The sequence below is a fragment of the Ochlerotatus camptorhynchus genome, unplaced genomic scaffold (assembly GCF_037179485.1).
Source record: "Ochlerotatus camptorhynchus isolate MF236.1 unplaced genomic scaffold, CSIRO-AGI_Acam_v1.1 ptg000556l, whole genome shotgun sequence".
Taxonomy (NCBI): Eukaryota; Metazoa; Arthropoda; class Insecta; order Diptera; family Culicidae; genus Ochlerotatus; species Ochlerotatus camptorhynchus.
In genome coordinates, this window is record NW_027041039.1 from 716,116 (window position 1) to 734,095 (window position 17,980).

Below are 17,980 nucleotides of genomic sequence, written 5' to 3' on the forward strand. Positions count from 1 at the left end.
ATTTTCGTTGCTTTTACCATTACTAATTCTGGGACTTTATATTCCATCCTACCCTTAACCTAACATGCGCTTGATAAATTATAGAGAAAGTTTCTCACATTCAAATTTGATATCATTTACAACCCTTATGATCTGAACCCTACAACTTGAGAGTGATAACAGTCAGTGTATAGTATCGAGGACTTGAGCAGATAAGAAATGATAAAAAATCGATTTTTAAGAAGTCCGGATGACGTTGACGTGACTCATTATCTCTGTTGTTAGCAGTTTCGAATTATTGTTTCATTCGCGTTGTGTTTGAGATAACATTTTTCTCCGCAAGAAAATGATGTGTCAGATATACTGTACTTACTTACAAGTGAACAGTGCTCCCAAAGATGAATTTAGGAAGGCAAAAAATGTTAGCGCTTCAGCCATTATTTAGTTTTAGCTAAACATACACTTTCAAACAAAAAGAGATTGCAGGATGGTTGCTTCACTAGTGCTGAAGGAGGCTAGAATAGTCATTTTCTAAAAATCGATTAAATGCAATAAACCTGTTTTTTTTAATCGATTGAGTAGTGTGGAGCAAAATTGATATTTTGAAACACTCTAGTGTGCATGTGTGTTACTCACTCACTTTTCTCGGCAACGGCTGAACATATTTGAGTGGAACACGTTCCAGTTTGTGTTTTTATTTTAGGGCTTTATCAAAAGTTTATCGCAATTGAACCTGAAATGTAAAATTTTGCAGAAAAAAAAGTAATACTCACTCACTTTTCTCAACGAATTGAATTCCATCTCAATTGAACATTCTGTTCCGGAGATACAGTACCATACTTAGCAGGTGGCAAAGGTGGCATTTGTCACTAAAAAAGTAAGAGGTTGTATCCAAGATACGACCGTAGATTTGACGTAGGATTACGTACTCGGTATCAATATTTGGTGACTGCGTTAGGGAAACAAACCACTTTTTCCCATCACGGAAACGCCTCGTTTTCTGATGACAAAATTACGCGTCTTCATGCACAAAACGCGAAGAATTTTTTGGTTTATTCAATAGATAATAAAAAAAAGTGAAAATTGATCGGAGGAATTTCTTGCAAAACTTTTCCAATCCCCAGATATTATATAAATTCGAGATTTTTTTTTTGCTTTTTATAGCGTACTGGAGAAAACCTTACCTTAATTCGAAATGTTTCTGGTGACCTATTGAAAATCGATAAAGTGTGAATTTTAGCAATCGATTGGCTTGTTTAGAATTACAATCCAACCGCTATTGACAGAGTTATAAGTAGTCAAAACCTGACCACTTTTCGTAACGCGGTCGATTTTGGTTTTTTGAAATTGCACCCCCAATATATTTCCGAAAGTCGAAATCCTTCTTCAAAAATTCTGAGTAGAGAAAAATTGGTCGAATGTTCCTTGAATTATCACTTTTGATTTCTTCTTGAAAATTTTCTCTACTGCTACGAAGCTCCATCAACTTCTTCCAAGTTCCATAATTATTTTTCCAAGACATCTTAATTTGAACAAAATCTCAAAACGTTTATGACCTTCTCTAAACTTTAGGTAAGATCATGAACCATTTTTACGAATTTCCCTAAATGTTCTTTAATTCGTTCTTTCAAATTCCAAAGTATATGTCGACTGTGACCAATAGAGTGATGCAAATTTTGAAATTTTCGCTCCACAATACTTAAACGATTCCAAATCGGATCCTGATTAACCTCTCAAAATTTGAACCCATTTGGTGAGAAACTGAGATGGCACAAACCATTTGAAGTTTGTATGGGAATTACTATGGTAAAACCAAGATTTTTGTTCATGTCTATCTAATAATTCACCATATCGGTCTGCTTCAAAAACTTTCAACTTTACTTGTAGGAAATTTTCCCAGCTACAACTTTGCTCAAGACCACTTTTTGATTAAATGCAAGGATCGAAAGTTATTAATGGTTCAATGCACTAATGTCTTATGATCATGCTCAATCAACTGCACAGCAGGCAACATTGGTGTTTCTGGGGCGTTGAATAGGACACAAAAATTATGGCTACTATGTCACACTGCAAAATACAGTGTTGCCTACAGAGCAGCTGCTTGATCATGTAATAAGTTTACCAATCTCTTAAATAATTAATAACTATTTCCTGTCTCGTTTTACATAGAAACAATCTTCAGCAAAGTTGTAGCTGAGAAAATTTTCTATAAGAATAGCTATCGAGCTGTTTTGCAGCTCAATATGGAAAAAGACTAGAAGGCAATGAACAAAAAGTTGAGATTTCCCATAGTAATTTACATGTAAACTTCAAATGGTTTGTGCGAAGTCTGTTTCTAACCAAATGAGTTGTAACTTTTGGAGGCTAATCACGACCCGATTTGAAACCATTTAAGCACTGTGGAGCGAAAAAGTCAAATTTTGCATCAGTCTACTGACCATGCATAAAGGCGTATACGCGATGATCGATTCTCTTCATCGATTTTCTCTTTGCATTGCTACAGCTAAGCGGAACAATTTTCTAGACTTTGTTCAATGCAGAGTTTTAAGGTACTGCTGCTATTAGTGGAAAAGCGCTACGTACGTGGGAGAATCACCACAAAGGCGGTGGTGGTCGAAGTGGTAGTCGAAGCAAGGAAGCCCATGTTTGCTTTCACTATAAGAAACATTTGAAGCGGTTTTGTCGTGCGTTTCAGAAAGAGTATGGTATTGGAACTACGAAGACCGAAGGAAACCGTAATTCGAAGGACGATAAAGCGAAGCATGTTTGAAGTGTCGTTGTAAGTCCTGTGGCGTGGATCGCTGGTTCACCGCTCCGAAAAAAATAATTCGTTATGATTTTTCTAAAAATATTTAAAAAAGGTAAATGACGGCTTCGGCATGACAGACTGTTTTCGGCAACCCAAATTGAAACACTATTTTCACTGGATTTTCTTACGAAAACACTTCGCTGAATGCATGCAAACGATTCTTTATGCTTTCAGCTTCAATTTGACTATATTTTTACCACTGAGAAAAAGTAATCTAGCAAGGTTTTCTTGAAATGAAACACACGCACTACAGCTGATTTCGAGTTGCCGATAATAGAACAGCAGATTTACATGCAGTTCAAATGGAACGGTTGCCGAAGAAAAACTGGTTGCCGACAATACTCGCTCTCTCACTAGAGAAGATTGGAGCTTTGTAAAAGCGTTTCAAAACAGTTTTTGACAATCCTTTCGACTGAAATTGTTAGAGCAGCTGGCAGCAAAAGATTGTAAACAAACCAATACTGCATATGTGTGCGTTCCTTAGAGAAAAAGGCTATAGAAAGAAGGTCGCTGCTTAGGTTGCCGAGAATACGTAAATTCCCCTATCAAAAATCCAACAAAATCGCATTTTTTTTTTCTAATTTTTCAAAGAAAATTCACGCGCAAAAACATTTTTTATGAGTCATTATGGTGTAAATTTGGACTCAATAAACTACAAAACATCGACTTTTCGGTTTTGCTGAGAGTCAAATTTTTTTCATGATGAAATAGAAAAAATATTTTTAAATATAATTTTTGACAAAAATCTAAGGAAGAGACTGATATTCTTTGATTTTTGATAATTTTTCCCAATATTTTTAGAATAATAAACGCATTTTTATTTTCGGGCCGGTAAACTTCCCCATAATTGGCGTGAACAGTGATTGCAGTCCCATCGACTGATGTGTTGTTTGTTCCCAAGTTGGCAAGTGGGCCGGTATCAGTGAGTACGCTAGCGAGTAAGGATTTTCATGTTGTATTCGTCGACAAGAGATGCGAGGTGGGCAATGCGAGTGGGGAGATTACGGCAGTTGCTGACCGCTACGGCAGTCTGTATATTTAGATTGCAAAGCCACGAACACGCGATCGTCAGTGTTCAACCATCACATACGTTGGAATGCCAGCATATATAGGCGGCTAGGACACCGTCACCCAGAAGCTGTCAAAGACATGTTTTCGAAGGGACAAGTTGTAGGCATGCAGTTAGTGGATTGTCGAGTTTGAACCACAGGCCAGTGTTGCCTCGAAGGGAAGGTGGCGCGGACTCCGTTTCCGAAAAGGTGAGCCGTGGCGCTAAATAATTGTTGGATATAGTCCTTACGGATGTGAGCGCCTAATCAGTATTTCTTATTGTTTATTGACGATTACACTCGAATGGCATTCGTGTTCCTCTTGAGACCCGACTTTCGTTACTCCAAAGATACGGGTGTTCGTGGAATTTTGCTAGACGCAGGTTGGAAAAACGCCGCGTATTCTACAATCTATAGGTGGTGGCGAATACATCGGTGGTGATGTGCAGAAGTGAAGGGATCGTGAGCCAGCTCACAGCGCCATTTTCTCCCCAGCAAAACGGGTTTGTGGAAAGGCGCAATCGGTACCCAAAAAGAGATGGCTCTATGCATGCTACTTGAAGCGGTTTGGAGCAAAAGTATTGGGGCGAAGGTATCCTGACGGCAGTGCATATCCAGGTATGACCGAAAACCATCGGTTGAGCATTTTTACGCACAAATGCGAAAACGAATGCTGAATTACAGGAGATCGAGGTGGAGTTTAATCTACTTCCCAAGTTGTATGAAGTTTTGAATGACCAGGAAGAGGACCCACAGGTATCTGATTCGACTGAATAATACGAAAGCAGGGAGGAGCCACACCAGCAAGACGGAAATGAAGACAATGCAGAACGAACGGTTCCTCAATCTAAAACTAGAGTTGTTCTACCTGCTAAGTTGAATGACTACGTTCTTGAAATGGCTGTTTGGGAGAAGGACGAGCCGACAACTTTCGAAGAATCAACTAGCTGTGACAAAAAGGGTAAGTGGATTGACGCTATTAACGATGAATATCAGTCTCTTATATCAAACAACACCTGGGAGTTGGTTGACCCACCAGCTAACTGCAACATCGACCAATTCAAGGATCGAGTTGTCACTCAGGGTTTTTCCGAACGTTGCGGATAGGATTATGAGGAAATCTATGAACCCGTTGCTATGCAATCAACGCTGCGTGTTTTACTCACTGACGCCGGTCATAAGAAGCTAGGGGTAACGCTCCTATAGTTGCGGTACGTTAGAAGCGTTAGGTTCCTATAGTTGTGTATGGAGTCTCCATCGGTCCCCTACAGGTCAAACATCTTGACGTAAAAACCTGTATGTCGAGACAATATACATGCGCAAGCCTGCCAGTTTTGTTGCTGCTGGGAAAGAACATCTAGTATGTCGTTTGATCAAAAGCATGTGTGGACCTCAAGCAGGCCGCAAGAGTGTGGCACAAGACGGTGACAGCGATTTTGCTGGAACTTAGGATTAAAACAGTGCAGTGGACATTAGACTATTCTGCACAGTTGTAGCTGAGAAATTTTTTCCAAAAGAATAGCTATAGAACTTTTGAACAGTGCAATATGGAAAAAGGCTAGAAGATAATGATCAAACAGTTTGGATTTCCCATAGTAATTTCCATATAAACTTCAAATGATTTGTGCCCAGTCAGTTTCTTATCAAATGATTTCAAATTTTGGGAGGCTAATCAGGACCCGATTTGGGACCGTTTGAGCACTGTGGAGCGAAAAGGTCAAAATTTGCATCAGTCTAGTGCACATACATGGCTCTACAGGAAGCGTCTCAAGTATGGTGAATGGATCTACCTTCTTATTAATGCGGATGACATTATTGTGATCAGTAAGCTGAATGAAGAAATCGTCAAGATCGAGGATTCACTGAAGAAAAAGCTGCAGTTGACGAAGCTTGGTGATATCAATCTTCTCCTTGGAATGCGGGTTTGGAAAGGCGCTGACGGATTCTTCAATATCATTCTGGACCAATTCATAAGGAAAATTATGACAGATTCTGTTTGAAGGGTGCAAAAGGTTCCAAGTACCCTCTGGATACAAACTACTTCAAGATAAGGATCGATAGCAAAATGCATAAGGATAATTTCGACTATCACAAGCTAATTGGATCTTTTCAGTAAGCATCCTACGCCGAAGCGTGAGTTGTCCATCGGAGGTTGATTGGATAGAGACTAATGGGCTGTTTACACTTATGCTAGTTCACTAGCTCAGCCAGCTCATCCACCTAGCACGAATTTAAGTTGTTCCTGAGATCTCATGCTGGTAGATGCTGACGCCCTGTTTACATTATGCTGGCTGCTACACTAGCGCTAGAAAAAAAGCCCAGATGTAAACACCACATAAACGAATCGTTTGCAACCTGGTTCCTACAATCAACTACTTTTGAGATTGGATGAAAACGACAACGGGGATTTAGCATTGGCGGGTTACTGTGACGCTGACTGGGCGGGAGAAACTTCTGATAGGAAGTCCTGCTGTGGATCCTTGTTCCGTCTAGGAGGAGCAACTGTTTATTGGACCAGCCGTGCAGCAAGAAGTATGGCTACGATCGTTATTGATGGAGCTGAACGAGGAACAAGCTAAGCCAACAGTAATCTATTAGGACAACGTAAGTTGTATGAACTTTGCTGCTCTTGACTACCAAAATAAAGGTTCAAATACATTGACACGCGAGACCACTACACCTGGGACCAATGTTATGGGAACCACCTGTTCGGATCGAATAAAACAAACCGTTCTTGAATCAACCTTTTCTTGCAGGTAGATCAAACTGAAATGTTTATGAGAAAGTCATTGAAATTAGTACAGTGTTTTCATGAGTTTTAGTGTTAGTATTACTCACAATTTTAGTTTGTTTTCCTCCTCTCCTTGTCTTTCGCTTCCAATACTATGCCTGACACAATTAAGCGCATTTATATTATTTATTTTCAACGTTTTCTGCATGTTTTACCTGTCTGCCAATCTACTTGTCGACCCGTCTATCATCGACTAACCTCCTCTTTGTGTCGTAAAAAACTGTAATTTAATTATTTCGTTCTAAATGTGTTTCAATTTTTGTATGTTGAACTAACCTGGTGTATTAAACTGCGGTCGTTTAATAATTTTAACTTAAAAAAACGCACCGAAATTTCACCTTTTCCAACAAAACACGCTCTAAATCTCAATCGACAAAGAAACTAAACTTCAGCCTTTATTATCAATTAGTTTACTTCTCCTCTGCACGACTTCTGTCAGATCAACTTCTAACTATCTTTTGTCTATCTTTCTCACCCGTCATTTATACTTCACATGTCATCTTGTCACGCCTCATCGGCCAAACCGCTTCTCGCCTCATGTACAAATGTACTTCAGGAACGATCAGACTATAGTATCAACAATCAATACAAAACTAACGATTTTAAATTGGCTCACTAATTGACTAGCCTATTGGTCCCAAGCAAACGATTAACGTACCTCATTCTAGTCGAAATTCTACTACTACACAATGTTTGTTTTGTTTGCTATGAAAGTTTGACAGATAAAATGAGGGGTTGTTGGATTTTCCTATGTTTCGAGGGGTGAATCGATTAGCTTGGGACCGAAGAGAGTACCAGAGCTGGGCCAAAAAGTTGATCACGTTTCTTCGCGACCTTCTGGTCTTAGAGTTACCTCTATGATAGTATTGTCCATCGCAAGAAATGCTTGTTGGAGATGGTCTTGTACCAATACCGGATCAAGGAGGAGTTCGTCGGGGTAGAACTCACGAGGAGGAGTATTGAAAGAATAAACCTATCTGCACGCGAATACATTTCTGCTGGGAACAACTACTATGTGACAGACACCTATTAACCATTTTTCTATTCAGCAATAAACAAGACATAAAAACGTGAACAGTCTTCACCCTAGTAGCACGCTTGTCACATATCGGTTGTAGAAACTTCTTTACGACTTATTTCAGTCATAAACAAGTTGCTGCAACTTTTCTTAAAGGAAGTGTGCTACTCGGGCACGTACTTTAATTCGTTCATCTGAATTCGGAAGTATATTTCCGGTTCTATTCTGCTGTTGATCCGCCCATATGAACTTCTACAAAGTTTTCTAAACGTCCACGGAATGTCCTGATCTATTTCAAGTCCATTAAACTTTAACGAAGTTCCCTGAAGCTAAAAGAACTTTTATGAAGTTTCCTAAAATTGAACAAAGTTTTACAAACTTCAACGAAGTTTCCCAAACTTGAACAAGGTTTCCAATTCTGCAAAGCTTTCCCGAATGTTTTCAAAGCACCCAAAAATTCTTCAACAATATATGAAGCTCGATGAAGTTCCTCGAATTTATATTAAATTCCAGCATTTCTGCGATGTGCTCTGAACAAAATCCATGAAATTTAAAAAGGCTAATGAAGTTAAAGAAAAATCCCTGACCTTCATCGATGCTTCCCTTCGAAAAAATCGCTTAATTTCTCTAAGGTTCGCACATTTTCAGTAATGTTTGATGAAATTCTACAAAGCTCTCTATGCTTATATAAACCTGGCTGAAGTCTATTGTAGTCTAGTCTACACATACACAGCCGGTTGAAGTTAGTTCTCCAAAATTCTCTGAAATTCATTGAGCTTTTACAAAGCTTTCTGAGCTTTTAAAAAGTTAGTTGAACTTTTATAAAATTTTCAGCACTTGTAGAAAGTTTCCAGAAGTTATACGCCGTTTAATTAATGTCTACAGAGTGTTCGAAAGTTTTATGATGTTTCTTGTAAATCTATGCAGTTCCTTGAAATTCTAAACCGTTCCCTTTACTTTTAAGAAGTTCTACGAGCATATACTAAGTGCTCTGAATTCAAATGAGACTCTCTAGACTTTTAAAAATTGTCCTTGACTTCTAAGAAGGTCCCTGAACTTCTGGAAATGCTCAGTATCATAAATCTGAAATATTGAGGTCCTTCCCCCAACCATAAATTTTAACAGCAGCGTTGAAGACATCTCAAGTAGCATTGAAAAATTTATTAGGGCTATAAAGCAATCTTCAAGTCCGAATCATGGTCTAAAAGATTATGATAAAACCAAAATTGTTACTTGGGATGCGAATACATCTCGTCGCTCTCGTTGAGATAAAACTATAGTAGTTGTTTTTTTCTTAATGTACCTTTAGGCATAGTTGCATCAATAATCTCACAGCATTTACTATAGACATTCATCATCCTATTGATTGGTCCATTTTTTCCATAAGTTGTTCTATGAGGTAAAAGTTATAATAAATTCCAAATTCATAGCATGTGTGATGCTGCATACAAATTTATACTTGCTAATATTTTTATTTGAATTTCGCGCTGTGAGATTACATCATTGACAAAAGAGATCACGGCAATTTCTCTTCGTTTCTTAAGTGTTTCAATGTTGATCAACATGCAACTTGATTCATAAAAAGGAAGGGGAAAAGAATGCTCAAGCGTAGTAGTATGACGCGATGTTCTCGCAATGCTCATTGAACGACTGGTGCCTACCTACGCCTATGCCTGGAACACTCCCGCCAAACGAAAGCGAATACGAAATGTTTACTCGACACACATTGCCTTGTCTTCTTTCGAAGTATTCATTCTCTATTTGTGAACTGGAAATGTGGAACAGTCTTCAATTTAGAGACGCTACAGTGCCGGCAGAAAGATTCGGACAGGCAAGAATAGCATTAAAAAGCTCTGTATTTAAAATAAATCACTTTATGAAAACAGTGTCCGTCGGAGTAAATCTATGTTTGCAACCATGCTTGCCATGCACAGTTGTACACACCAACTGCTCATTTGTTAATAACTTTTCATTCAGTTGTTGAAATTTGGTTTCCATTGAAATAATTGATATATTAAGATCATAACTTAGTATAGATATGCAAAGAGTAGGTAAATCTTAACATTTGAATCAACACCAATGATTGTTTACACTTAAAGTCCGAGATGTGCAGTGAGCATTTCTCACTTCATTTTTTCAACGCAAAAACAAACACAGTTTATTACTAGAATTAAAATCTACTTTTTTTTACGTATCTATACCAAGCTTAAACTCTATTCTATCTATTGCATCGAAAAGAACTATGTTTCGTCAACTATCTTCTTCTTCTTTTTCGCATATCAAGCTCATTGATTATTGCATATTAGCTTATTGCGTGCTCTCAACTTAGTGTTCTAAAATGCACTTCCACAGTTATTCATTGAGAGCTTTCGATGCCTGATACCAATGCATGAATTTGTATATTGCGTGGCAAGCACAATGATACTCTATGTCCAGGGAAGTCGAGAAAATTTCCCACCCGAAAGATTCCCTCGACCGGACCGAGAATCGAACCTGTCGCCTCCAGCTTGGTAATACCGTGCGTTTACTGACTAGGCTATGAGGCCCTTTTCCTCAACTATGTGCTAAGTTATTAGCAAATGAGCAGTTCGTGACCAAAACTATGTATGCTAAGCATGTTTGCAACTCTGCCGAACTAGAAAAGAAGTCCTAAGAGTGAATATCAAAAATTGGTTTTGAGCTGATTCTATACGACTAATATACCCTAGCAGCACACTTGTCACTGAACAGTTATGATTACTTGTTTGGAAGTTTCTTGGTATGAGCATGAGCATGACTGACTGCCCGATAATGCTACTACGTTATTTCCAGATCAGCTGTAATTACACAGAGAACCAACCAACCACAGATGGTGCTCAATACCAGTGCCGGCCGCGCCCGAATGCAGATCACGAAAGGATTGGGTAGGAACGTGTTGACGTCGTTTTGATGCAAGCCGACAATTCCTCTGCACTTCAACAAGAAATCACTGGGATGTTAGATAGAAGGGTTGGGTATGCAGCAAGGTTCGTTTTGGAAACGGTACGCTGAATTATAGTAATAGGTTCGAGTTAAAAAAAGTGACTAACGAATCTTGAATAAGAAAGAGCATGAGATTAAACTCATGATGTTCTGCTCAGTAAGCAAATACGGTCACTCGGTGCAATGTTCGTCATTTCGATTAGGTCTTAACGTAGGATAAGAGCAGAAATTGTAAAGCCTTCATATTTTTCTTGGATTTCTTTTCTGATTTAATTTTAATATTTTTAATTGCGTCCAATAAGTCTAATGGTTCGTATTCATACACGATACACAAAAATTGCACCCCCTAGCAGGCCTGGGATCAATCCCAGTCGGCGCCGCCGAGATGTTTGTTGGCATAAAATCTCTGATCAGAAGGAAGTAAAGCCGTTGGTCCCCGGTTCATGAGTTGATGGGTCAATAGGTGGGGTCCAGGTGTGGAAGCTGCCTCCCTGGCGACGCACAGGGTCTAAAAGTGCCAAAACGTGCGTTTTTTAGTTTATGCAAAAACGGTCCATTTAAGCCATATAGTGTCTTAGGAGAAGTTTGTGTTTTAAAATTGATTAATCCACCTATCAGGGAGATGAAAGCTTTACCTTTTTTGTTTGTCGAGATAGCAAAATGGTGTCTTGAGCAAAGTTTTAGACAATATTAAAACAAACATTTTTGCTCAGTACGTCAGCCCTCTATCTCTTACGTTTACAGAGATATGTCATTAAGAGCCTTCAGAAAATCATTAGTATGTTCTACACAAATGTTTGTTTTTAAAAAATACGCAATGTTGTCTTGGCAAGCAAGTCCCTATCATCAATATTTCTTAAGATATACAAGTTTTTGATCCAAAATTAGGTCAATAGTTCGAATTTTTGCAAAATTGGGCAAACCAAGTTGATTACATATGAAAGTATACTTAAAATGCTGCCCAATGCATACCAAATCATTAATCTTCTTTAGTATTCTCTGCTGATCTGCTTATTACCAAACTATAGGGTCATGACTGCCCGTATTTATGAACATTAATAACAACATTACTACCTCAAATGATTACTACCTATAACTCAATATAGTTATATTTCATCAACCGTCTCATACCATATCAAAAAAAAAAATATTCATTGCTACCCATTTCCTCGTCACTTTCAGAATTGTCGCTTACTTCTGTTTCACCATCGGTTCATGCATCGGTAGATGGAACTAGAAGAGTTTGAGCATCTTCCGACAAAAGCAGTTTTGCTTGTTTTGGAAAGGGTCTTATTGTTGAAATTAACGGGTCAGATGATTCAAGGACCAATGTTCGTTCAGTTAACCGCTTACTACAACAAACACCGAGAATCACATTCCGAGAAGAACAAGGACCACTGTTCGTTCAATCAATCGGTCACTACTACCGACACTGCGAATCACCTGCCAAGGGAAACAGAGACCAATCGTAGTACAGTCATTTTTTTAAACACTACAATAGACACCGGGACTCACATGCCACGAGAAACAAGAACCACTGTTTTGAATAAACAGTCACTACAATAGACACTACAAATAGTCACTACAATAGACACTACAAATCACCTTCTTGTCCAGTCAACCGGTCACATCAATTTATAATTTGGAATCAAAACTTTTACCACGCGTGTTTTTGCAACGCCTACTCTTTTTTTTTGCATGCCTACTTCGATTTAACCGAATTCGAATTTTCTTCCTTCAACACCAAGGAGGTATGAAGGAGCCCCTATGTAAAAATGCAAGAAAACGATTATCTGTACATGGTTTACTATAGTTTGGTAATAAGCAGATCAGCAGAGAATACTGAAGAAGGCTAATGATTTAGTATGCATTGGGCAGCATTTTAAGTATACTTTCAAATGTTATCAACTTGGTTGGCCCGATTTTGCCCAACTTCGAGCTGATGACCTTGGAAATAGTGCTAATTTTGGACCAAAACCTTGAATATCTTAAGAAATATTGAATATAGGGATTTGCTTCCCAAGACAAAATGGCATATTTAAAAAAAACATGCATTTGTGTAGAACATTCTAATGTCAAAAAATTACTTCCAGAAAAGTAATGCAAAAAATTGATTTTCTGAATGCTCTTTCCAAAAAAATTAAATATCTTTGTAAACATAAGTGATAGAGGGTTGACGTATTGAGTAAAAATGTTTGTTTTAATATTGTCTAAAACTTTGCTCAAGACACCATTTTGCTATTTCGACAAACAAAAAAAGTAAAGTTTTCATCTCCCTGCTAGATGAATTAATCATAAAAAGGCCAAGCTCAAAAGAAGGGGCTTTTTAAGTGCACAAACTTCTCCCAAGACACTATATGGCTTAAATGTACCATTTTCGCATAAACTAAAAAACGCATGTTTTGGCATTTTAAGACCACTGTGCGACGGTAGCATTGGTGCTCAGCACGGAAAACAAGATCGACGGAAAAAAAGTCCGCATCGTGCTCTCTTGCCGTGCGGATCTATTTGCTTTTTGCTGAAGGAAGTGTTACTACTACCTAAAGCTACAACAAATTTAAACAGCACTTTTCAGTGCTCAACCTGTAAAATTTCTACCTTGTTCAACTCTTATTCCTCTTCGATCCTTGTTTGGACCCTACCCGAGGTAATCCTTCTTGGATATCGATTTGGGAAATTCCTCTTCGATCCTTCAGATTCTTATAGTAATCTGCTTGGAAGTCGATTTGGATAAAAATTTACTGCCACCTTGGCGCCTAAACGCAAAAGAAAAGGGCAAACTCTTGATCCCCCTTCGGATGAAATTAATTTGAGTAATCAATTTGATTTGCTCACGGATGATGAGAATGATCCATCATCCAAGAAAAATTCTAGTAAACTTTCCCGGCTTAATGCCAAGAAGGAAAAGATTCGACCTATTGTGATAACCACTTCCGATTTCCATGCCCTTCGCATGGAACTTTTGAATTTCGTGAACGTTAAGTTTTCACTACAAATTGGACGTCGGGGTGGCAGAAACCTTGGACGGATTTAAATGTCTTCTCAAGTATCTTACTGAGAAGCAGCACAAAATTTTTTACTTACGACACCAAAACTGAACGTGTGTTCAAGGTTGTCATGAAAGGACTGCCCAGTGGTGAATCCCTGGATCAGATCAAAGATGAACTAGTAAAATTACTTGGAGTTGTGCCACTCCAAGTAATCAAAATGAAAATGAAATCCCGTCCTGGCGATTCGCGCAACGGGATTTCTAAAGATTTTTATTTAGTTCACTTCAAGTCTAGTGAACGGTGGGTTCGAATCCCACCGGTGCCCTTAGATTTTTTCGCAAATTTTCTCACACACACGTCTCTTACCGATGATATGTGCTTACCTCTCAGTATGTTCAAATTTTCTCATAAACAATTAAATTGATTGCAAAGTCGCTATGCCGTAAAATCAAAGTAAATTTGCGGCTTTTTAAGATTTAAAAGTTATTTCAAGACACCTTTGCTGAGAAATTCGAAATGAGAAAACTAGAGCAAATCAACTGTTTTTTTTAGACCCACCCTAACTCAATTCAAGAACATAGCTCTAAATCGGCCAATTTAAGAGATAAAAAAAAAGTTGTTTTCAACAAAGTTACTTGAAATTAGTTCAGCTATAACTTTTTCCAGAAATGTATACCTTAATTTATTCAAACAAAAAAGTTAGATTTTTGATTTTAATGATAATAGAAACCACCCTAGAATTCATTGTCATAAACATGAGGGCCTAACTACAAGGAACAACTTTGTAGAAGAGAATTTTAGTCTAAAGTTTCAATTTCAGGCTCAAAACATATCATTCCACCTAAATCTGAATTCTGGACCACTGTGCAATGTCATGGAGAACACATCCGGCTTCTGCACGACTTATACAAATTTCTTGGTATGGAGCCCAAACTAAACTACAATAAAGGGCGAACACGAAATTATTACGACACCGAAAATGTCATGCCAATTTTCTTATAATGTTTAGAATCATACCAAAATTTTAGGGTAGTTTTATACATAAATTTACTTCAAAAATCAAAAGAAAAGTTAATCGATGGAGCCTTGAGTATAAAATTGAACGCATTTTCGCTTGATGCCCTCCATCAAAGTCTTTACAGAGTCATCCGGTACCAGTTTCTCAGTTTTTTTCCATTTTCTTAACATGTCCTTCTCGTCTTTGACTGTCTTCTTGCTTTTCCGAAGTTCCCGCTTCATTATTGCCCAGTACTGCTCCACCGGGCGCAGCTCCGGACAGTTTGGCGGATTCATGTCCTTTGGAACAAAATGGACAGAATTGGCCTCATACCACTCCAGGACACTTTTAGAATAGTGGCATGATGCCAAATCTGGCCAAAATAGCGGAGCTTCGTCGTGCTGCTGCAAGAACGGCAAAAGGCGCTTCTCGAGGCACTCAGATTTGTAGATCTCGCCATTTACTGTGCCCTTTGTCACGAAAGGCTCACTCCTCAGTCCGCAAGAGCAGATGGCCTGCCAAATGAGATGTTTGGAGGCGAACTTCGACATTTTCTTCTTCTTAAATTTGTCGTCCACATCGAACTTGCTCTTGCCGGTGAAAAACTCCAACCCCGGAATTTGCTTAAAATCGGCTTTTATATACGTTTCGTCGTCCATCACACAGCAGCCATATTTTGTCAGCATCTTCTCGTAGAGCTTCCGTGCCCGAGTTTTAGCCGTCGATTGTTGCCGCTCATCGCGGCTTGGGAAGTTCTGTACCTTGTATGTATGTAGTCCAGCTCTCTTCTTTGCATTCTGGACTTAGCTCTGCGACATGCCGATCTTTTTAGCCAAATCACGGCTTGAGACGTTGGGATTTGCTTTAATGATCCGCTTCACCTTTCCCTCCGTCTTTTTGTTCTCCGGTCCCGGTTTTCTTCCAGCTCCTTTGCCGTGGTCCAACGTCAACCGCTCCTGGAACCGCTTCAACACTCTGGAGACGGTTGAATGGTGAATGTTCAACATTTTTCCCAACTGCCGGTGCGACAGGTCAGGAAATTCCAGGTGTTTGGAAAGAATTTGTTGTCTCAACTCGCGTTGGTTCACCTCCATTTTCGTTGAATCGAAAAACACGACTTCGACAGCATGTACACAATACACATCAATGAGAAAGTGTGCAAAATTTGGTTGATTTTTACCCAATGGTAAAAAAGTTATGCCCTGTTGAATGTGTCGCAATAATTTCGTGTTTGCCCTTTATTCCAGAACTGATCTAACGTAAGCTACAGAAAGTGTTTTAATGATACATGGATCCTTAAAATGATAGCTAAATATTTCAATAAATCCTAGTATATTATATGGTTTGTGAATTATAAGTATTCAAATGATCTGCAAAAGTCAACTTTGAAATCCAGGGAAAATCCATAGACGGCATAGTATGTTAAGGTGAACGTCTATGTAGAAAAATGCGCTACAAAGTTTGTGCTTCATCAAACGTAAACCATCGTTAATCTTCCGTAAAGGGCCACCCACATTAGATCCGTTTGCGTTGCGTTGACGTAAATTTGACAGTTAGACAATAGATTTAGCTGTCACTTTGCCACAACGCGTCCGATCCGGATCTAATGTGCGTGGGCCTTAAGTCTCTAATTTTGCTACATCTGTCAACTAATTGATTCCCTAGAGTAAATTTACCTGGCACCCCTGGGCTGAATAATTTCGACTTCATGTCAGCGAGAACAGGTGAGAATATGTAGCAATATCTCTGTCTCTTTTACGATAAAAGGGAAAGAGCCAGGGAAAGGGGTGCAACACTGAAAGCTCTGTGGAGATATGAGCAATAAAGTGAAATTTTATAGTAAACCAATTTAAGCGCAAATGTGATGAACTAGCCCTCGACAACAAATCAAATTTAAAAAATTAAAAATAAAAGTGCAACCAGTTCAATTATTTTTCTATCTCCAATAGAACTCTATTCAATTGCATTTTGATTGAATATTTGGCTGATCTGCATTTGAATATTAATTTTTAATCTCAGAGATGTTATGCCTCAGAACATCCAGCCGGCTCCGACTGGGATTGAACTCAGACCTGCTGGGGTGAGAGATAATCACGCTTACCACTACACCACCGGCACCACTGAGAATTTTCATGTTGCATAAAAAACTCTTAGGGAGCGACAACATACTGCTCACAAAAATGTAACAAGGGGTAAAATTATCACTTAATAATGTAAATATAGAAATAAATGTCTACTACAAAAGGTATTAAAACCAGTAGCTGTGAGGCCTCTATCATTCTGTACGGTTACTTATCAAAATTGTCTTCGTGTCAAGTAAAACGCAACTCTAAATGATCAATTTTACCCCAGTAAACAATTTGCACCCGGATTACGGTACGTTACAATCTGGCGCAAATGTAACTATAACATTATTCTATGTTTAAACGAAACTTTTTGGCAGCTTACCTGAAGAAAGACATTTTGAATTTCGAGAATACAACGGGGGATCAAGTGTCCTTAGGAATCAATTGTGTCCAGTTTCCTGTGCAGAAACTATCATTTTCAAGATTGTACATCTTGCGCCCAGCAGCTGTCCGATTGTACCTAAAATGGATTGAAAGCTTATCGACTGTTTTAAAACATTTTGGCACATTTAAACAACGACCCATTTTGGCCATGTTTTGATGATATTTCGTGATTTAACCATGTTTGAAATATTAAGTTGTGTTAATATTGTAGATTCAAATCGTATTTATCGGGGTGAACACACAAATCGCCCGCAAAACACACGAAGATTGTGATGTAACCGTTATTCTGAGTTATGGCCAAAACAGGAAATTATTACCAAAACTGGTGCCCTTACCCTATATAGTTTGGTAAAGTATGTGTTTAACCTTCAGAATACTTTTTTTTTTTTTTTTCGTTTATTTAACGTCGGTCTCTGTTCCGCAATCTAGTGCCAATCACCGACGGACATCGATTGCCATCGATTGACGGCAACCGAATGTGCAGGAAGGCAGCTTCCACACCTGCGTAGGATATCGCACCCATTCACAATACACATGGGCCGGGACCAACGGCTTTACTTCCCTTCCGAAGGAAGACGTGACCAGAGATTTTTATGCCTCAGAAAAATCCCACCGACCTCGGCTGGGGATTGAACCCAGACCCATTGGGGTGTTAGAAAGCAGTCACGCTTACCACTACACCACCGACGCCGGCTGTCCTTCAGAATACTATTACATGCGAAATTCTGCATTTATTGTCGATAAAACAATGATAATCCTTAGGGTGTCCATTTTACTCCCACTTACTCTTTTCGTTGTATTGCTCAAAAGCTTGATTGACATCTGAATTAATTATTTAAGGCCTATGTACGTTGCATCCGTTGCTAAAACGTTGAG

General features: G+C 38.7%; 1 protein-coding gene across 1 annotated transcript in view; it reads left to right on the plus strand.

Moving 5' to 3' along the window:
- org-1 (optomotor-blind-related-gene-1) overlaps positions 1-17,980 on the plus strand; it is a 259,354-nt gene that overhangs the window by 109,947 nt on the left and 131,427 nt on the right. The window lies entirely within an intron of this gene.